Source organism: Mustela nivalis (assembly GCF_964662115.1).
Source record: "Mustela nivalis genome assembly, chromosome: 13".
NCBI lineage: Eukaryota > Metazoa > Chordata > Mammalia > Carnivora > Mustelidae > Mustela > Mustela nivalis.
The window spans coordinates 8,333,431-8,355,198 of record NC_139032.1 but is presented as its reverse complement, the minus strand read 5'-3'; the positions used below and the strand labels follow the sequence as shown (position 1 = coordinate 8,355,198).

Here is a 21,768-nt window from a genome sequence, read left to right as displayed (position 1 = left end):
AGGTATTAGGTTGTCCCTCAGATCTTCATACTCACTCTGAAAAAGTATGATGGCCTTACATTATTTAACAGTAAATGGTAACAATGCTTCATCTTACTCTACTTTGGAAAAAAGATTATTATATACCTGTTGGACTTCCTCAAAATTAACTAATAGCTTATTGGCCAAAGTAAAGATGGCCCGTAGGTTTTCTGTTTTCTGCATGATTGTACTAAATACTACACATGCCCTTTGAGTCTGAATTAGAATTATGTGTAAGTATGGCAGAGTTTAAGTAGGATGCTATCACTTTTTATTCAGTAATACAAAAAATATTTGCTATTGGGTCTCATGCATGCCCTGACTTGATAGGTGATGTTGTGTTTAAAACTCACACATGCATATTTCCAGCAAATCAGCATCCATGCTCTGGGTGACATGGGATGGGAGGGCATGTCTGTTCTTGCTTCTGACATAGATTTGTTGATATGTTGGGGAGCAGAGTGACACATTGATATTTATTTCCCATCAGCCTTATTTTAGGGTTCTCTTTATGAGTCTGTGGAAGGCCAGCTTCAGGCCATACTGTTGCTTTCTGTGGCTACCCTTTCAGTGACCCATGGGAGCAGAACCACAGACAGTCTCCAGCTTGAGTCCCCAGGCTTCAGTAAGGAAGTGTTGAATGGGTAGCATGTGTTAGGTGGGCCTTCTGTGAGTCTACAGCCCTGAGTTCAGTCGCACTGGACTTAGGAACTGGACATCCCATTTATGCAGGAACCTTGGTCACTATCTTTGCAACAAAGGCCAGATCTTCCTTCCCCATCTCGTCTGTCTCTCCATAGAAGAAAAGTTCAGGTACGACTTTCCATGGAAGCTCATGAGGGATATGCTGTACTTACGGAAGACTTCCTGAGCTGGCATTCCCTCCCATCAGACCCTCTGGTGGCTCCCTCATTGTTGCACAAGGTGACAGTGTCCATATAACATGGGAACATGGTGGGAACCTGTGCCACAAAGCCAAGGGAGGGGCTGGTGGCCTGACCTGAGATTGCCCTCTCCCAAGATTGAGGCTTTCAGCCCACTGCTTTGAACTGGGTAAACGGGGCTCGGCATGTTGGTCATTCAACAGTGGCCAGCCTCCTGGGACAACAAGGAAACCTCAGAGCAGCAGGCTGGCTGGTGTTTCTGGGGAACAAGGTTGCGACATCAGCTAGATTTTCAGTGGTAACAAGGGCGCCGAACTGCCGTCAGAAGCATCTCCCAAATATCCTGCATCTTTGCAGAGGTAGGAGTTTGCCTTTGATGGGTGCACTGTCCCATGTGAGAGTCAAGCCTGAGACCACCGAAATGGGTTCTGTATCAAGGAACGTGAGGATATGCCTGTCCTTGAGCTGTAGGACTCAGATATCCTGAGCCTTCTGAAGGTTTTCCTTTAAGTTCCTTCGGGAATAAAGGACCACACCATATGAACCCTTCTGGGCAGCGTGGAAAGGCTTCAGTTTCATTCTTACTAACTTGACTTGTGTGCCGCTCCCAGCAGGTGTGCGTGAGACTTGAGCACTGACTGAGGTAAGGGACAAGCCAAATCAAGGTGACTTAGACCCTGTACCCTAAGCCTCATGATAGAAACTTGTTGCTTATACAGGTTAGAAGTGCCCCCACATTCATGAGACCCTTGCCTACCAGTGTGTATCTTAGAACCAACCAGCATCATTTCTGAATAGACGTAAGCACTGTCTTTGTGCCTGGAGGATCCTGGGTCAGAATGCAGGAAGCAGGGGAGCCGGCCTCCCATGATTTATTTCCCCCTGCAATTTGTGGTCAGGTTACGATTTTACCTGGGGAAACAGCGACCTGGCCATCTGCTTGCTCCTTCCCTACCAGGCCCTGGGCATGGGGGCTGGTGATGAGAGAAGCAAGGGTGGGAACTGGGGGTGACTCAGCCCCGTCATAGATGGTGGCCCATCCCAGGTCAGCCTTTTCTCTCCCTCGTCACCGCCTTCCTGCTGCCAGAGTTAGCCTGCCGGATCAGTAGGATACAAAGCGACGTGTGACCCTTTCTTGAGCTGGATGCTGTTGTCTGGCCAGATAAACTAACCGGCTAGGAAATCCAGCTGGGCTGGTTGTACTTTGCCCACGTCTGCTACAGCATATGGTACACTCTCTTGAAGTGGCTGGCACAGCTCTTTGATTTTACCGTTCGTCTGATGCCGGCACCCAGATATACGCAGACTGTCATGGGTTGATGCAAACCAGACTCAGCTTGGTCACAGGCGTGGATCTCACGAGAAGAGCTCTTTAACACTGCATTTGAGCTCCACAGTTCCCAGGATAACAGAGCTGGATAGAAAGACGAGAGGGCGTATCCCTCACAAGGCCTGCTCATGTTCCTCGAAGAAGTTGAGGCAGAAAGATTGAGTGACCCCCCCCCCACACACACACACAAACACACACAAGGTCTCACCCGGCCACTTAGTCCAAGGACTAGAACCCTCGGCCCCTGACTTCCAACCAATGTTCTTCCCAGCCCAGGCCGTCATCCCACGGCCAGTTGAATCAGTTGTTGCTTCATCTTCTAAATCCAGCCTCTAGAACCTTTCCTGGAACTGGACCTCTGGGCCTGAAATGGTTTAATGCACACTTTTGGGAAAGGAGAGAGCCACAAAATCTCTAAGTGGTTTTGATCAAGTTTGCCAATATTTACATCGTAGGGTAATCTGCATAAACCTCATAAATAATGTAAAATTCCTCCAAAGCGAGTTAACCGTGAGCTACAGCGGTCTTTGGAAAAATCCGTGTTATGCAATCATCCCGACCAAGTGAACAGCTCGATGGAGCGGCGAAGGTAACCACTGATTGCAGTGACTGCTAGTGACCGTTTTAAGTGTGACTATTTTTAAAATACTGTATGCCTCATTAAGCTGTGCTCTGAAAATGAGAAATTTGCTTTAACTGCATTGTTTTGAATTGCTGAGAGAAGGATCTATCCACCACAAGGTGCCCCGCTGCTGAACTCAGCCAAAAAGCTGTTAATAACCCCAGCAGATGTTTCAGCTTTTAGGCCAATAGACTCCCTCCCTCCCGGCCCTCCCCTTTCTAGAATCTGATGCCAAGAGGACTGAACTCCACTTTCTGCGGCTGCTGCCGTGGCCGCCACCACCAGGGCCGAGGAACTGAGTCTTTGAACAACCAGTGGCCACCCGGCCTCGGCCATTTAAGGTCAGAACATGATTGCTTTGACTGTCCGAAGTTTAAATCTTCAGGGGGAAAAAAACGGTGGGTGCCCAGAATTGCTGTTTCTGTTTGGGTGTCTGCCTTCATTGGCGGCCATTTTGTCCCGCTTGTTGTGGTTTCGCCCTGCTCCTCAAAGTCCATTTCTCAGTCTCATGGGGGAGGGCTGGGCTTGCTGGGTGGAGGTCATTCCTATGCTTGTGTCCCCATTGGTCACCAGGAGATGCTGGCTTAGCAGCTTTACAGAGGGGTCCCCTGTGTGATGTACAGTTGGGGGTGGTTGTCTGCCCGAGACTACAGGCCCCGAAAGCCCTAACCTTAGCAGGTATGCAGTATTAGAAGTGCGTATCCTAAACACAGTGACATCCCTGGTAGGTCGGTACGTTACGAGAGCATCGTGGGCTCCTATAGTCCCACATGGGGATTTGTCAACATCTCTGGGATACACCTTATACCCTTAACCTGAATTTAAATCTACATTCCAAGGCTTTCCAAATGAGAAGAATTTTTTTTTTAAGATTTTATTTATTTATTTGACACAGAGAGAGAGATCACAAGCAGGCAGAGAGACGAGCAGAGAGAGAGGGGGAAGTAGGCTCCCCGCGGAGCAGAGAGCTGGACACAGGGCTGGATCCCAGGACCCCGAGAGCATGACCTGAGCCGAAGGCAGAGGCCCAACCCACTGAGTCACCCAGGCGCCCTGAGAAGAAATGTTTTTAAAAAGGTGATCCTCCCGCTTCCCTCACACTCCAGCCCTTCCCCCTTCCAGTACTCAGTTATTTTGCAGAGAGCGCTTTAAGGCACCCCGGTGACAGCAGGGTGACCAAGAAAACACAGGTGCACCACATTTATGGAATATCACGTTGGCTAGGAACACATCCGAGCTGCACATCTATACATCCTCTCGTGCAGAGAATTGCCGTTTCAATGGGGGGAAAAATTGAAAATCAGAATTAAGTTCATAAATACTTCGCTTCCTTATTTTGATGCAGCACAAAGGCAGAATAGCCTAGACTCAGTGGACCTCTCTTGTCAGCTTCAACATTTGCCAGCCATAGTCATTCAACTCCAAGATCTCAGCTCTATGCCACAGTAGCTATAAAAAGTAAGTACCTTTTCCCTGGTGCCAGAGCCGCCATATTGTTTACAGACGCTCAACACTCTGTGTTTCTCTTTATCAGAAAAAGCTCCCGAGTGTGATGAAAGTCTATTCTTTATTTCTTTCTTTCTTTCTCTCTTTCTTTCTTTCTTTCTTTCTTTTTTTTAAACTGGAGAAGGTAATAGATTCCATCCTAACTTTAGGTCCACATCCTTTTCAGTACACATGCAGAGGCACTCATTAATGTGAATGGAATTTGCATGTATGTATCTAAGGGGAAATACAGTTGCCCACACCTGTGTGTTCTTTATTTTCTTATCAGACGGAACACACACAACATGGTACACTTGGGAGTTCAGTGGCATCGACACCTTCTAATTCTGAAATTTAAGTAACTCGGATTAAAAATTATCCCAGTCATTCTGAAATGGGGTGTTCCCACCAGCAAATGGGATGGACGTTTCTGCTTAGATGACTGTGATTCCAAAAAGCCAGTACCAGATGATAAGTCTTTAGTAAAATAAACAACCAATGTCATAATAACAAAATAGGCTAAAAAAAAAAATACCCCAGGAACTCCCTACTGAATCAGTAGAGACTACATCCTCATTATTAAAAAAATTCTGTATTAAATTACCTATATGCATCTCCAGAGGAGTGAGAACACAAGATGAGGGAAAGAGAATTGAAAATAATCATTGTTTCGTTGAGATTCCAGACCTGCCGGCGGTGAATATTGGAACTAGGCATTAATAAACTATGTGGAGGCATCTGGGACCCATGGAAATCCAGACCAGGCACTTCATTAGGTCCTGAACTTTATCTGGAATCTTCTACTACAGGTGATGAGTTCCAAGCTATTCTGCTCTTGATTATTTCCAGCCCAAGTGAAATGGACAATAAAGAAAAGATACTTCTATACTATTTCCATGATGGATGTTCACGACGAAAATAACTCCACCATCTGATGTATTTCACAGTTTTAAGTTAAAACAGACCTAGTATAATATGCTTGTACATCTGGCTCAGGTGCTTCGTTTGCCATATGTTTGTGAAATAATCCAAGGAGATGTTACAATTGTACCGCTCCTCTTGGGACCCGAAGAAAATGTGCCCGCGAAGAGTTACCTAATTATTCATTCCTGCCAACAACATCCTCGCCTCATAATAAGGGGGTGCTTACAATGAGACAATAGTGCTTTCAATCTTGAGAGATGTCAGTGCCACTTATTGTTTCAAAAACAGAAAGTCTTTTGCATTTTTTAAAATAAGAAAAAGATCTGTGGCCTTTAAAGCAAATAACGTACTCTGCAGGTGGTGTAGTTGGTATTCTCACTGAGGGGGGCAAAAGCTGGGCTACTGATCAAGGCCAGTGCTCCCTGGAACTCAACAGATGAAAGCTCCCCCATAGCGATGCGGAGATGAGTGACCCCAAAATCCAGAGGAGCTAGGAAGTGGCCGCTCTGGTAACTCTACACAGGAGTGGAGAACTTTACAGTTGGCAAATTGCTAACCACATTTAATTCTCATAACTACCTTGCACAGCAGACAAAAAAGGCACACCTTGTTTAACCTTCCCAGTTATGCTGATACTTCACAACCCTAACTAGCCAGAAATGTGAGCCTCTTTTTTAGATGTAAAAGAGTGTTTTAGTCTTGACCCATAAGCACCGGTTGCCACAAGGAGTTCTCACATGGAGTCATTGAACATCCGCTTTTCCCTTGCTCGTGAACTTGCATCTTTTAGTCCCGTGACTCACTTATACCCCCCTCTCTCTGTCTCTCGATTCTCTTTTGACCCAAGAGGCATAATTTGACTTTTCGTTCGGGGGCTCAGGGAAAAAAAAGAACAACAAGGAAATTAACTTAATGATCAAAATATAGGCCTACCACGAAAATACAGATTGTAATGAGGCTCCAGGCCAGGCTGAAGGTCAGGCGGATAAATCATGCTCTTGGCCTAGCTTTACCCACCACTAAATCAATGTAAAGGAAATGGGATAAAGATGAAGATATCAGCCAGTAAATCTCTGTGTGTGTTAATTGTGCATTTCCAGAAGTGCCGAATGCCAGGAGAGCTGTGTCTCCATTGGGGTACCGCTGACATGACCCTAAAGTGCCAGATTAGTGTAGGGGTTGGTTTTCCCTGGAATTCCAATCTCAGGGTCAAACAGGACACAGAGGATGAGAGAAGAAGGGTAGGAGATTCACCCCAGGTTATCCAGGTCGGATAAATGGGTGCCATTGTCCAACATGCTTGTTCAAAACAACTAGGAGCTACAACGCATCCCTTAGTTCTGCTTTGCTGATTAACCTTAATGGTTTTGGATTACTTGATATACAATATTTTCTGGATGTATATTCCCCATAAGAGGGAGAGTGAGTTATTATAAAGAAGTAATTGAATATTGGTCTCTTGTTAGGGTAAGAGATTCCCCAGGCAAAATTTTTTCACTCATTGCAATTATACACTTTCTGGAAATGTCTGCATTTCCTCCATTGTCTTAATGTTTACTGAGTGCCTACCAGTAGGCCACGTGCTACGGATACAAAGTGGAGAAAGCGAGGTCCTACTGTCAGGGTGTTTAGGCAAGTGGAGACGCAGACTTGCCAACAAGTAAATACAATGAGATTTACAAAATTGGTTGATCCACAAAGTTGACTGACACGTTAGGAGAACACATTGCAGTCTGTTCTGGAAAACTTCCCAGAGGAAGGAAAAATATGAATAGGTGTTTCCAGGCAGACAAAAGATTTCAAATCGTGCACTAGGAGTCCTGAGATGCTAAGGATCAATTTTAAGCAAGGCCGTAACAGAATCACATGTTTGTATTTGAACTCTAGGCCTCCAGTGAAGGGGACGAGGGGTGGAAATGAAAATTCCTGGCGAGAAATGTCAGGGATTATATGGCAGTACTTGAGGGAGTTAGTGGACCTAAATCAAGTCGAAAGGTGGCCCCCTTAGACGTGAGAGGTGAATGAGAATAAATAGGGTTTGTTGCTTGGAACGTGAAAATGTGGTCCAAGGCTCCAAGAACGTTGGCTTGGGAAACTGGGCCAAGGGTCTAACGTTCACTAATACAAAGAGTATAGGAGGGAGAGCCAGTTTTGCGTAGTAAAGAGGCAGAGATGAGCACGCTCGATTCTGGACATACTGAGTTTGTAGTGCCTGTGAAATACCCAGGTGGAACGATTTAGAAAACAGTGACACAGGGGCTCCGGATAGAGATTCAGATGTTAAACCTCCCTGGAAACAAGATCCCCCAAAGGTGAATAAAATGGGAGAGAAAACACTGACATCTAAGGAGAGCGGAGAGAAATAGAACCCAGTCAAGGCACAGACAAGGAGTGACCAGTGCAGACGTCAACCAGAAGAGAGAGGGAAATGTCGTGAAAGGCAAAGCCAGAACTGCAAGATGAGAGAAGAGTCAGCAGGACAAGTCGTATAAGATGAGAATGAAAAATGCTTCTCCTGGGGCGCCTGGGTGGCTCAGTGGGTTGAGCCTCTGCCTTCGGCTCAGGTCATGGTCCCAGGGTCCTGGGATCGAGCCCCGCATCGGGCTCTCTGCTCAGCGGGGAGCCTGCTCCTCTTCTCTCTGCCTGCCTCTCTGCCTACTAGTGATTTCTCTCTCTGTCAAATAAATAAATAAAATCTTTAAAAAAAAAATCTTCTTCCATTGGGTGAGGAAGTGAAGCTGGGCTGTCTCAGGGCAGCGACAGGCCTAGAGCCGGGTTGGAAAGGATCAAAGCGCCCATGAGTGACGTGGAGTGAGAGTGAGGAAATCTCGCTTGCCTTTTGCAAAGGAATCGCTATCAAAGAAAAAGACATGAAGGTGCTAAAAAAAAAAATTGGTTATTTAAATTGTTTTTTTTTTTTTAAGGTGAGGGATGAGCCTATTGGTCTGCTGAGCGGAACAGCCAACAGAACATCAAAGGTAAGAAAAGGATGTTATTGATAAAGCACATTTTCAAAGGAGGCAAGGTGGACTGATGTCCATTGTCCAGTGGGCAGATGCCGTGCCCTCTGATGGGAAAAGCATCTGTTGCTAGAGGTGAGGACGGGGAAAGAACGGGTACTGATGCGGATGGGCCCGTGGGCGAATGGGTGGGAAAATGAAAGGAGCCATTTTGATGGCTGCGGGTCCCGAACTTAGAAATGAGGTCATTCCGAGAGAAAAGACTGAAGGCTGTGAAGAGTGAGGAAGGTTTCGGAACAGCAGCTGAGGGAACCCAGAGAAGCCCGGGTAATACGACTGTGGAGTAGCAGCGAAGGCTCAGCTGAGATTAGTTTCCCTCCAGATTTATGGTCTCCATTCTCTGTGGCCGTGATGTTTCTGTTTCCTCTGGCAGAGCCGTGCTCGAGGGATGTTTACGGCTAAGGAGGCTCCGTAGGGCACTGCTTGAAGGACATGAAGTCCATCCATCTCTCCAGGTACTTTAGATTATATCTCAAGATCAAGGTAAACCATCCAAACCAAATACTTGAACCATATCATTTTGGCTTCTTGTACTTCTTGTACTCACTTTCAGTGACTTACGTTTCGGCATGGAGCCTCGGCCTGCGTCGAGGGGACCCCGCAGGAAACACCCATTGGCCTGTTGGCATTGTTAGCATCATGGAGGATGTGGAGGAAGCCACTCACCTCTGAACCACGCATGTTCCACTCGTGAGGGCACAGAGAGCCCTTTCCCTTAGAAATAGGCGTTCCTTTGGTTTTTCAGTAGCAACCCCAGTGTGTCCGTCGGGTGTAGGGTGCATGGTCTTGAACCCACAATGCTTGGGTTCCAATCCAGCATCTGGCACCTCATAGCTGGCTGACCTGGAGGCTCTTAACTTCTCTGGGACTCAGTTTTCTCATCTGCAAAATAACCAAAGTCATCCTGCCTACTTCGGAAGGCTGAAGTAAGAATTAAATGGCACGGTCAATGTCCAAGTGCTTGGTCCTATCATCCGGCAAATTGTAAGTCCACTGTACGCATTTGCTGTTACTGTTCTTGTGACAAATATGATCTCACCAGTGCCCCTTGTGGGTCTTGTGTTTATTCTCTTGCCTTCATCCTCATTGTGGCATGCGGTAGGGAGCATGTTTTAAGTCATTTCTGGTCACCAATTAATACTGTTGTTTTCCTTTTGTTCTTTTTTTTAAAAATTTATTTCTTTTCAATGTAACAGAATTCATTGTTTATGCACCACACCCAGTGCTCCATGCAACACATGCCCTCCCTAATACCCACCACCAGGCTCCCCCAACCTCCTACCCCCCTACCCGTTCAAAACCCTCAGGTTGCTTTTCAGAGTCCACAGTCTCCCATGGTTCACCTCCCCCTCCAATTTCCCTCAACTCCCTTCTCTTCTCCATCTCCCCTTGTCCTCTGTGTCCTTTTGTTCTTTTCCTGTGCCTCGCTTAGTTGTTATCTGCTGTGCACCTAGCGTCGTTCTAGAATGAGGCAGAATTTTTAAAAAAGTAAACTAAAAAAGGCCTTATAACCAATCAACAGCGACAAAGACGCATCTGCCTATCTTTGTTCTTGCTTTGGGAAGAGTTTCAAAGATGGTCAAAAGGACCTGGAACTTTCTTAGCCCACACTTGTATCTAGAAATGCAAGTTTCCTTGAAGTCTGTTTCTGATCTTTCCTATTTCTGATACGTACTTTTCTTACCATCATTCTCGACTGGCTCCTACAGGGACTTAATCCTAACTCAAGCGCTCACAAGCTTCTCGTGGAGAATGAACCGCGCGCTAATTTTATGGCAGAGACGGATGGGTTGTTGTCGTTGGAGAAGCAGCTACAGGGTCATGGTGGCATGAGGGCTGGATCTGGCCATCAGAGGGCCTGGCTTTGGCTGCAGGCTCTGTCACTAGGAACTCTTTGTCACCGAAGCCCCGTGGCTTCGGTTCTCCTGTGGGCCGAGTAGGGTTAACATGAGTGATCTCAATGTGGTTGCGCGGAATGAAGATGATGCTCTGCAGAAATTAGCTAATCCGCCTCTAGTGCGGAGAGGTGGCTTTCAAGTTGCCATTCAAACTTGCACTTGAAAAATTGGACCAAACAATCGAGGCTTCTCTCAAACACATTTAAAGCGCCCTGAACACAGGTGTGTTACCCAGCTTCATGACTCGAAATATACATACCAGTCATTGAAGAGTATTTAGTCAAAAGTCAAAACAAAAAAGCTCTCGTTTCCTTTTAAGAATATTCAAGAAACATCATCTCAGTATTCGAATATCAACTTGGCCTGTAATGTCATCAGAGAAACATGAAAAATATCCCAGATTGTGTTCTTTGCTTTCAACTAAATGAATGATCTGTAGACCCCCGGATACACAAATACATCTGCGTTACCTCCTGGCAGGTAATAGCTTTCTGTTTGTTTTTTGTTTCTCTTACCGTTGCTGCTGCTGGTTTTTTGCTGCATAGACCAGTAAAGCACATGCAGATAAAAGGCAGCTGTTTTGGGGTTTGTTTCAAATCAAGGGATGTGGGTGTGGGATGGTTTATCCCACCTGTTGCTATCAAAGGGTAGCAAAAGATCAGGGTCATTTCTTTAAGGAAATCAGAGGACTGACTTCTCTGGCCTCCCTCCCCCATTCAGGCCCGAGGTGGGGAACCAAAGGGCGTGTGCTGGCGGGCCACTCCCACCACCGCAGAACATCGCTGAGAAATCAGTGTAGGATAGCACAAAAAGAGCCCAACTACAATGGTCGGTCTTCAAAGGGGCTCATTTATTATATTGCTCAGTGCCCCACAGAGTTGCTCCAAGCTCATAACTGCCACTGATTTCAAAGAGAGCTCTGAACTTGCATACGCTTCACAAGGCACGGCGCGGGATGAGAAATAGGCTGAGTGGCTTGAAGCCATGTTCAGACATTTTTTAATGTTCGTAAATGTCTTTGGCACCATCACTTTCACATAGAAACCCACTTACCTCCTGCCGCAAAGTGTGAAATAAAGCCATTTTCAAGCCTGGGTAGGGGATGGTCTGGAAATTGGGCTAAATCTTAAAACTGCATGAAGACTGAAAATAGGATTCACAGGCTGGGGCTCAGCGCTCACTAAATCCCTTCTAAAGTCAGGTCACCGCAACCCCCTGCTCTGCTAGATACCGTCAGTGCTTCCTTGAAAGGGTTAAGACAGTAAATGCAGTCGCCTTAGTAGCTTCCAGACTGAAGGTCCACAGCTCCAAGGCATCCCCAGATAAGGGCTCTAAGGGAAGGAAACACTGTTTCAGCTGGGGTTTGATGGGCATTCAAACTGCCACAGCCCTAGGGGACCTCAAGTTAGGGACTGGCATTTCCTACCACCCTCCTGTCTCAAGAGATGCTGTGGGTCCCTGCTTGATCCAGAAAGCTTATGGGAGTCCGACTGAAATCCATCCAAGGCTTTCTTATTGAGCACCTCCAAAAAGATCAGACATCTTCCCTAGTTCTGTTTCCGGGGCTCTCTAGCCAACAACACAAGGAGAAAGAATTTCCTTGGGGACTCAGAAGTGATTTCTGTATTCTAGGGAGCATTTGGGCAGCTAATTCCAGAGCCCTTCGGAAGGCTTTATGAGTACCTTTCTTTTAGAAGGATGCAGGAGAAAGTGGTGCCCTCTCCATATTCACTGTTCCATAAACATTCACTAAATCTTGGGCAATGCGTTATAGTGGGTAGCATCTTTAGCTGGAAGCAGAAAGGGAAAAAAAGAAAAAAAGAAAAAAAAGAATGAAATAAGGAGGTGTTAGGTGTGCTTTTCAGAAATCCAGAAGTGCCTTCCACAAGTTTGAAAGCATACAGCCTCATCTCTCAAGTTCTTTCGGAGAACACTGCTAAGCATTTATCTACAACAAATCCTCACAATTTCTTTATTCCCTTAACCAATGTTTGCTGAGCACGTGCTATGTTCCGAAGTCATTGAACTTGCTGGGATTCAGTAGCGGACAAAGCAGACAAAAGTCCCTGCCCTCAGTGAGATTGTGTCTTAGTGGCGAAGACACATGATAACACATGGTAACAAAATAAGACCAAAATCACTCAGGCATCTGAGATGTGTTAAGTGCCGGGGAGAAACAGAGCAGGAGAGGGCAGGGGTCCAGCAGGGTAGGACAGGGGTGCAATCTGAGCTGGGGTGGCCTTGGGAGGTGTCCTTCAAGTAAGAGTTTCTAGGGAGCCTTACTTCTAAATGCTCGCCTTTTTTTCCCGTTAGTTCGAATATTAGTAGAAAGGAACTCTGAATTACCTGTGACGTCTTTTTAAAACTTAAGAAGTAAAGGCATCTTGCCCAAAATGAAGAGAAGGCAAAGCCGCTCTGCTCTTAGCTGCCCCCGTTGGCCTGAGCTGTGATTTGGAGCACCTTCCATGGAAATAGGCCTGCTGCCTGGAATCCTGTTCTGCATACAGCAAGTGCTCAGTAAATGCTGTTCCATGGTCTGGGCTCCGCTCTAAAAGTAATGATTTTTGGGGTTTTTGTTGTTGTTGTTGTTGTTGTTTTGACAAAAAGAATGTCTCCATATTTTCCTCTCTCTGTCAGGGGCCTATGATTATATTGCTTAGATACAGTCATAGGGACAGATGAGACATCACAAGTAATTTCTGGAAATTAATCAAGTTGTGTTTATTCACAGTAGCCTCCCTAAATTTCCGCATCGTCAATAAAGGACCTTTGACTAATCTGTCTTCACTCACTGCCATCATTAAATTTGGAAGCAAAATGCCAACGGTCTGCCTCCCTTCTTTCTGGGACGCCTCCTTATCTCCAAGATTAGACAACCACCCCATCCCTCAAACACAACATATTTCTTTTTTTTTTTTTTTAATTTTTAATTTTTTTATAAACATGTATTTTTATCCCCAGGGGTACAGGTCTGTGAATCGCCAGGTTTACACACTTCACAGCACTCACCAAAGCACATACCCTCCCCAATGTCCATAACCCCACCCCCCCCTTCTCCCAACGCCCCTCCCCCCAGCAACCCTCAGTTTGTTTTGTGAGATTAAGAGTCACTTATGGTTTGCCTCCCTCCCAATCCCATCTTGTTTCATTGATTCTTCTCCTACCCACTTAAGCCCCCATAAACACAACATATTTCTCTAGTTTCTCCCTTCCTTCCTCCTTCCTTTGAGCTCGCCTTTTCTTTCCTCCGCATTCGTGTTGTGCCAAGCATGTTGAACTCCCTCAGGCTCCATCCTAACCACACTAGAAAAGTTAATTCTTCATATAGGTGTTGTTAGAAGCACTGAAAAGAACAGTACAGAATGGAAAGGCATGAGGGTCAGTAATATTTTTCACTGGAGAGCATTTCCCAGTGGAGTATGTGTCCACTGCTGCTGTTCCATGTTACTCACTTGTACCTAGCAGTTTATGAGTCCTTTGACTTGTGTATCTCCTCTAGTCCTCTAAATTTTGGCTTCTCAAAGTGTGGCCCATGACCAGCAGCGTCTACGTCTCCTGGAAGTTGCTAGAAATGCAGAATCCCAGGCTCCACCCCAAACCTACTGAACCAGACTACAATTTAACGAGATCCTCGGGTGCTTGGTCATTTGAGGAGCACTCCTCTTGGTAGTCCTGAGAGCACGTCAGAATTTCTCTTGCCTCACTGACAGTTAAGAAGTAAACAAAACCCGGGTTCAAAGATATTCCTTCGGCTCATAGGTAACAAGATAAGACTTGGAGTCAAAGACCAATATTCTTTCCCCACAACTATGTCCCTTCTTTGGATGCTCTTGGAAGAAACTGTCGCATACCCCTTTTTGGATCTGGTATCGCCTAGCCCAGTATTTTATAAGGAGCATCTGAACAGTAATTATAGCCTGATATTGTCCCCTGGTGGTAAGTCGGCAGATGTTAATCTTGTACTTGATTATATATTCCTTATGTAGGCTGGTCTTGCTGCCTCTTGTCTAAAAGGTCTAAGGTTAATGACAGGAAAGAAATGTCAGATTTAGAAATTTCTCCAATTTTCTCCCAGTTCCTTACCACAGAAGATCATGCTCTCTGGTTACCTTAATTCTTGAAGTTTCTATTGCAATTTTGTTTTCCTGAAGTGGGTTCTTAAGTGTTTCATATGGTCATCTTGGAGGAAAAGGGAACAGCAAGTAACACATAGCAAGCCCTGCCTTGCACCCCATGCTCTGAGCTTGGTCTGTCTGTCATGGTTCCCAGAGAGACCTGTTGTGGAAGCTGACAGGCAAAAGAAACATGCCTGGCAGTGCTGGGAACTGACTGTCCTACCATGCTGGCCTCTTCCTAAAAGAAAGCTTCACCTGAATCCTCAGGGAAGTTGACCCAAGTCAGGAGGGGGGATTATCATGACCTTCTGTCTTTTGTCATCATTGATGATGGGACACGTTAGACCCACCGTCTTTTCTAAAAGAGAAAAGCGACTACCAAACTCCCTCTGGTTTTAAGGGTGAAGTCACAGACGAAATCAAAACAAAGAGGAACCAACTAGAAGCCACGAGTGCAGAACCTCCCCGAAAGGGACCAAAAAATCAGCACAGTGTCTGTTGCTGGGAACACCCATTTCTACACCATACACCTCGGCTAAAACCCAGACAGACGAAGCCAGGCCCTCTAAACGGGTCAGCTTTAAACTCTTCATGCTCAACAGAGAGGCAGAGAAATGTCACCTTACTCTTTAAGAAAGGAAAAGGACAAATAGATTTCGCACTGAGAAAGGCGTCTCCTAGAATCTCTCATATCCATGTTCTCAACCCCAGCTCTGTCAGCTCAGTCTCAGCCGAGACCCTGGACTGAAATGTCCTCCCGTGTGACTCGAGGAGTCTGTAGATAGTTTGTGTGGCAGTCGCTCCACTAGTCTTAAGGATTTAAATAGAGTTATAGCTACTCAGATTTTAATATATGCTACAACTGTTTTGCTGGCTTGGCATTTAAGGATGCAAACTTTCCAATCTCTTCTAGAAGCATGACACCATAAAAGGGACTACCGTAATTAGGAATAAAGCTGTGCAGTCCTCATTAACCAGAAAAGCACTTTCTAAACCCAGGGAGGCTCTACTTTTATTCCAGGAAAAGTCAAGAAAATGGTGCCTCCAGAACCCAGTAAAGATTTTGGGTCAAATTGTCCTCGCTGGAATTGACTGGGGTTGATGTAAAATGCCTTTAAAAGGCGGAGAACAGCCAGCAATCTCGCAGAGGTGATCCGAGCAGAGAAAAGGCTGGCGAGTCATGTTAAGTAAGCTAATCTTGCTCCAAGTTGCGTTGTTATTTAAGTCTTGATTGGCCAAGTTCATTCCGTTTTAATGCGTTGCGATAGGTCCTGCCCTTATTAACCAAGTACATTATGGTGACTGGTTGTAGGTCTTCTGGTCCCATGGCAACAACACGTGACCAGAAGAATGCTTTCTGAATTAAGCCCGGAGTGATAAGTCCCGAGTGACTCAAAATAGCTAAAGAGTGTATATAAAACCAGGCACAAGCTAGTCTCAAAGATAATTGCAGGCTTTACTTTAGTTCTTTAATCTCCACATCCTTTTCTGTCCTGCCAGAACTGTCTACACAGGGGCCTCCCTACGGCCTTAGCCACAGTAAGAACCAAGCGTTTTGTAAGCCAGTGCCTTCTTATACCTGTCTAAGGGGATTTGGTCACTCAAATCACAAATGAGCCATGTTAGAAGGGGTTCCACTGTAAGGCAGTCCCACACGTAGGAGGAAGACCAGAACGTTCTGAAGGAATTTGATTTATTTATGTTTTCTGCATAGATACTTGTGATGTGTCTGCTTCCTGGAAAAGCTACATTGGTAGATTGTGGATAGCAGAATAGCTAGTTCTTAGTCTCTCTTTGAGCTGACGTGCTTATCACCCATGTTTTAAAACCTAATTAAGCTATGGTTCATTTATAACAAAAGGACACGGGACAGGATGGTCCAGGCTCCGATCTCTGCTTTGTCACTAACCAGCTCTGTGGCTCTAGGCAAATTAGCTCTCCACTGGGACTCTGTTGCTCTGTTTTATAATCCTAACAGCTCTATTTATTAAACACTGTCCCCAAACTCAGGATTCTGCCAAGCACTTCAACTAGATTATCTCATTTAAACTTCACAGACCCGCCGTACGTAAATTCTTTTATTACCTCCATTCTGCAGATGGGGAAGCTGAGGCATAGAATGGGCATAGACCGGCTTTGCCTGTCAAAGAGCCAGGAATTCATCAAATTTCCCTAGACTGGGGGCGCCCGGGTGGCTCAGTCTTTAAGCCTCTGCCTTTGGCTTAGGTCATCATCCCAGAGTCCTAGGATTAAGTTAGGCTCCCTACTCAGCAGGAAGCCTGCTTTTCCTTTTCCCACTCCCCTTGCTTGTATTCCGGCTCTCACTGTCAAATAAATAAATAAAACCTTAGGTGGGGGAAAAGTTTCCTTCGCCCAGGCTCTAGATCCCTGGGCTGCGTGTTTCTCTGATAGCCTCAGCCGCCCAGCCCAAGGACGTGTTCTCGCTCTCGAATCCTTCCTTGTACTTAGAGATGATTGATAGTGTTAACTCACGTGGCTCATCTCGGCCGCCGTGTGTTTCCTTTATTAAGTTTTAAAAATTATTTTGGTTTTTAAAAACTTGTTTCCTCAACTGAGTCAAATGTCTGAATGAGCCTGCGGGAAGACCACTTCCTTGAGGACGACGAGTGAGGTTTTCTGCCCTTTTCGGATTCCTCCCTTTATAAATGGAAATAATCATGTCTGGCTTAAGGATTATTTTCAGGCTCCAAGCAAAATGGCTATAAGGTGAAAAGCACTGTATGGATAGAATGTGTTACTAGTGTTTTAAAATATCAGCCCTTTCAGGGAAGACTTTCATACGCGCTGTATTCTCCATGGCATGGAACGCGGTGCCCTCCAAGCTGTGAGACCTTGAGGTGGTTGTGGTGATCATTACTTTGATTGTGGTCTTCAATTACAGAGAAGAATTCTTAAATGCATTCTTATTTACCTTCGCACCATAAATTGATGTAGCAGGAGGAACAGTGTAATGGAGATGCTGAAGCAGAAGAGAACTAACATTGGCTGAGGACCTAAATTTGTCCCAGGCGTTACTTCGCTGAATTCCCACCATCTGTCGTTGAGAAAGTTAAGCGAAAACCAAGTACAGAGATGTTAGGCAGCTTCCACAGAACACACAGCTTTTCGCTAAGAGTTAGGATTCAAACAGCGACCAGGGTTTTGCCGCGCCATACTGAAGATGAATTCACTTTAAGATTTTTGAGCCTAAGGGCGCCTGGGTAGCTCAGTGGGTTAAGCCGCTGCCTTCGGCTCAGGTCATGATCTCAGGGTCCTGGGATCGAGTCCCACATCAGGCTCTCTGCTCAGCAGGGAGCCTGCTTCCTTCTCTCTCTCTCTCTCTGCCTGCCTCTCAGTGTACTTGTAATTTCTCTCTGGCAAATAAATAAATAAAAAATTTAAAAAAAAAGATTTTTGAGCCTAAAAATGTACATATTTTTCACATATCATTATATCAAAATGTCCAACTCAGTCGTCAACATTTTCTTAGTAACTACTATGATCAACCGTTAAAGCAAAAACCGAAGAATCCTAAAGGTATACATGGAAAATGACCTTGGAATCAGCAAGTTCAAGAACTAGTCCATGACTTTTCCAGCTTCTCCTGGAACACCTCCCGATGTGTCGATGGCCCTGTCTCCAGTGGCCAACAGTTTCATCTTTGAACACTTAGAGAACATTACCACTTGGCTCTCCCTCAGGCATTTCAAACTTAAGATGCTTAAAACTTAGTTCATAAAGTAGTTTCCTAATTTTGTTTAGAGTTAATGGGGGAGTTGGGCTCACCAGAGGAGAGTGAATGCTACAGAAGGGAACACTATCCCATCAATAATTAACCACAGATTACATTCTAAACAACCCGTTCACTTTTTCATTACGGAGGCCGAAGGAAAACGTCAGTAAAAATTGTTACCCTATCTCCTTGGGATTTTCCAAGATCCTCTGGTCAGAGCTTCAGCCTCTGTTTGCCTTACAAGACAATTGTATCCATCAGGGTTCCCAGCAAGAAGCTGATGGTGCATTCAAATGGAACTCCAGGCAGGTTAATGAAGGCATATTTACAAATGTATGGGCAGCGCTCAGGGAAATCAACAGAGTATGGTAGAGTGGAGAATTTAATACCTGAGAGGGTGAGGGGAAGGAGCAAATCTCAGCACCCAAGAAAGTCCTGGTGGAAGACCCTCCCCTCCCCCACCGCCTAGAATAAATGGGGCCTGAGGTGGTGGTTTGCCCTTCAGCAGAGAAGTAGGCATGCTGATCTCACTATCCCCCACCCTAGAGTTCTTGCCCAGGGCTCCGAGTTTCGGCTGGGACCAGCTGGAAGACAGAAGACAAGGGAGTTTACTAATCCAGTTCAGGAACTCCCCGGCCTTCAGGACACAGAGCAAGACTCAGAAGAGCAGAGAATTACAGCTCCACAGTGCAACCCCAAATATTTCTCAGGCCTTGTTTTGCCTTCTTACTCCTCTCTTGCCATTTACCTACACCTTTTCCCCCATTTCCAGTTACTAACTCAGTAACAGGAAGGGCAGCTAGTTTGAAAACAGCCTTGGGTTGGGGCACCTGGGTGGCTCAGTTGGGTAAGCATCCGACTCTTGATTTCTGCTCAGGTCCTGATCTCAGGGAACTGAGATCCAGCCCAGTATCAGGCTCCACGCTCAGTGGGGAGTCGGCTTGAGGGTCTCCCTCTCCTTCTCCCTCTGCTCATCTTCCTGCTCTCTCTCCGTCTCAAATTTAAAAAAATCTTAAAAAAGAAAGAAAGAAAGAAATTAGCCTTGGGTCCTGATGGATAGAAATGATAATCCTAGAGCTCTACTAGATTTTGCCATTCAAAGAGGTTAGCATTTGTCTCTTAAGTTACACAAATTCATTCTAAAAGAAATTGTGTGACCCTGCTTCCATAGTTTTGTGTCATAATAAGAAGACCAAACCTGCTAAGAAATATAGAGAAATATACACACATGTGCACACACATACACATACACACACACGCATCTAGAGGCCATTTAGTGTTCCCACTTCAAATAACTTTTTCTGTTTTTCTCTGATTTCTTTCTGAAACTTTGTCTAATTGTTCATCATTAAAGCCTTTTTTTTAAGCTTTAAATACTGCCAATGGAAGTTCTAAGCTCTGAATTACTAGTCTAATTGCTTTCTCCCCATCCCCAATATGTTCAAAGACTTGCCTTTTGGGAATTATGTCTTAACTACAGATTTCTGAGATTAAAGTTTTCTGAATGAGAGGTCTCAGAACCAGATTTTCCAATGGGATCTGCTCACGTGCTTAGAGCAGACAAATAGCGTTCATGCCTGTCAAGCCAGGTCCATTGGGAGGACCATTTGTTACAGAACCCCTGAGATGGAGTTGACACAGTTTGAACAAGTTCAAGGAAATTTCTGCATCCATATTACTTGGATCCTGGTGTGATGGTCTGTTCATATGTGTTTTGAGCCCGAGAGAGTTTTTTCCAGACCCCAATAAAACACGTGCTAGTCTACTCCACCACACTGCGGAACACCAGTCAACAGCAACACACATCGTTGATAAAGAGGACAGATTCTCATGCTGCGCGAGCAGAATCAGAGCAACGTTTTGTCATAAAAGGTAGCTAATACACTGGTAAGCTCACTGGTGGGGGCTTCAGTTCTGGAATCCTTCAAGCTCTGTGTGTTTTTCCCCTTGATGTTAGTAATAGGGCAGGAACACTGAGAAATAAGCCTTTTAAATTTACATACTCATTCAAGTATTGATCAAGCCCCTTCTTCAAGGCAAGTATGGCCGCAGGGGTGGGACATGATATGACAAGTAAGACGTGATCCCTCCCCTTAAAGAGCTTGTAGTTCAGCTGAGTGACCGAATCACATCAGAATGCGAGCAAATTCTGAAAGCAAAATATCGTCAGAGACTCTGTTCCAGGGGGACCTTTTCATCTGTTTCATCCACAGCCCTTAAGCAGACAAGGACTGACGAGGCCATCTGAGTGACGTTGTTGTCGTTGTGTATGTGCCACGGGTTTAACGAACCATGACTGCTGTGGTCATCAACTGATTCTTAGCGCCACCCCGTCCCCCAGCTTCATGACACTGTGTCGTACAGACACACATTCGTTCTTGTGTTCAGCAGTTGCAACAACCCCCTGATCGGTTTCCTTTTTCTGATACTTGAGTATTGTCACTTTGTTCTCCCAAGATCCGTTCTCTAGCACCCTTGTAAGGATCATACTAAAACAGATATCTTGTAGTCCCATTTCCCTCCTATAATGCTTCACAGTTTCCTATGCCACCAAGGCAAGATCCAGACTCACCAGTGAGCGCCACTGTGATCTGATCCCTGCAGAATTTCCCAACACCTTTCATGGCTCCTGCAGCTACACCTTTCCATGGATGCTGCTATTTCAGGCTTTAACGCCTCCTGCCTTTGTGCTGGCCATCAGTCTACCTGGGCCAGTCTTCTCCTTCCCTTCCTAGTTCTGCCTCTGCTTTATTGGTCCAGGTCCATGTCTGTCTGTCTCCCCTTCCACCTTGCAAACACCATCACCTATTCCCTGAACAACTACATCTGCTTCCTGATGGGTCTCCCCTCTGCATCTACTCGTGCCCCTTCCCGTCCATTCTTGAGTGCCAGGATGGTGGTAACCATCACGCAAGCCCTCTTTACCCTTATCCTATCATGTTGGAGATAAAGAAGAGCATCTTTCCTATGGCCAATCAGAAAGGCCCTTTCAGGCCCTGCTTGTGTATCTGGCCTCATGCTCCTTATGCGGTGACTACAACCTTCCCCGATCGCTCGCTAGTCTAGGCTCTTTCTTTATTCTGCACTCTTGTGGAAGACTATTCCTTTTCTTCATGGTGCCTACCTCAGTCTGCAGGTGGTTGTCATCAATGTCTGACCTGCCCCCAAAGCAAGCTTCATGTCGTAGGGATGACATCGGATTTTGTTCGTCATTGCATCCCTAGCCAAGCACAATATCAGGCACAAAGGGGATGCTCAAAAGCATTGCTCAAAAGCAACCCTCTAAGACTCTTACTTCATTTGGAAAGCCCTACTGTCACTACCGCTAGCACCCCAGGTGGGACTGGCCTCCAGCAGCCTAGGAATGTGTTTTCGCACAGACCTTTATTCTCTATCATTTTACTTGCCAGTCCTTAAGGATCTCAGAGTCCAGAGAGAGAAGCGCTATCATAATCAACTCTACATCCACTATGCCTGACACGTAGATGGTGAACGATACATTCATCAGTAAGTTTTTTTTTTTTAAATTGAGGTGAAATTTACATAACATAAAACTGTAACCATTTTCAAGTGTCTAACTCAGTGGCATTTCTCACATTCACAATGTTGTACAATCATCACTATCTGGTTTCAGAACATTGTTGTCACCCCAAAAGGGAGCCCCTTACCTGTTGAGTTGCCTTCTCCCCATCCAGCTTCTGGTAACCATTAATCTGCTCTCTACCTCTTTAGACTT

The 21,768-nt window shown here is 45.5% G+C and overlaps 1 long non-coding RNA gene across 3 annotated transcripts in view; it reads left to right on the top strand.

Annotated features, from left to right (window-relative positions):
• LOC309845919 overlaps positions 1-21,768 on the top strand; it is a 36,897-nt gene that overhangs the window by 6,801 nt on the left and 8,328 nt on the right. For 2 of the 3 annotated variants that reach the window (XR_014301599.1, XR_014301600.1), the window contains exons 2-6: positions 3,080-3,198; positions 3,753-3,934; positions 4,203-4,315; positions 8,191-8,244; positions 8,660-8,741. This is a non-coding gene — a long non-coding RNA (uncharacterized lncRNA). Of the gene's footprint in view, positions 1-3,079; positions 3,199-3,752; positions 3,935-4,202; positions 4,316-8,190; positions 8,245-8,659; positions 8,742-8,839; positions 15,691-21,768 lie in introns of those variants that run through there. The other variant, XR_014301601.1, reaches the window with a different exon arrangement.